Raw genomic sequence first — 487 nt, 5'->3', positions numbered from 1 at the left:
TGTGGGGGGGGGGGGCGGTGCGCAGTGGGGGGTGGCTTGAGATCGTCAGGTGTGTGGAAAGAAAGATTACGCAGAATCAGGATCTCTGGTATAAGAAAAGTGAGATGAAGACCATGCACCAATGATGTGTGGACAAAAGCCAAGTCTTGAATTAGAATAAAAAGCTAAAAATCGAGCCCTGCCTGGGTGAGAAGTGCTGAGCCCTCTGGCCCTCAAACCGGGACCTCTAAGCCCAGTTCCCATTGGAGGGGCACAGAACTGGGGCAGGCAGGCCGGGGTCAGGCAGAGCCACAGAGGGAGGGCCTGGAGCACGTGTGCCCCTCGGGAGGCGGGACCAAAGTCAGCACCAGCTCTGGGGGACTCGGTACCAACAAGGCCACTGCCACCAGACACGGGCACTGCTGGAGAGACACAGTGCTCCCCAGGGAGTCAACGCCGACTGGCTGGGCCCGCCCAGACCCCGGCCCGGCCTCCCGACCCAGGGGGT

This window comes from Bison bison, unplaced genomic scaffold, assembly GCF_000754665.1.
Source record: "Bison bison bison isolate TAMUID 2011002044 unplaced genomic scaffold, Bison_UMD1.0 scf7180017858506, whole genome shotgun sequence".
NCBI classification, from domain to species: Eukaryota; Metazoa; Chordata; class Mammalia; order Artiodactyla; family Bovidae; genus Bison; species Bison bison.
This window is presented reverse-complemented; position numbering follows the sequence as displayed.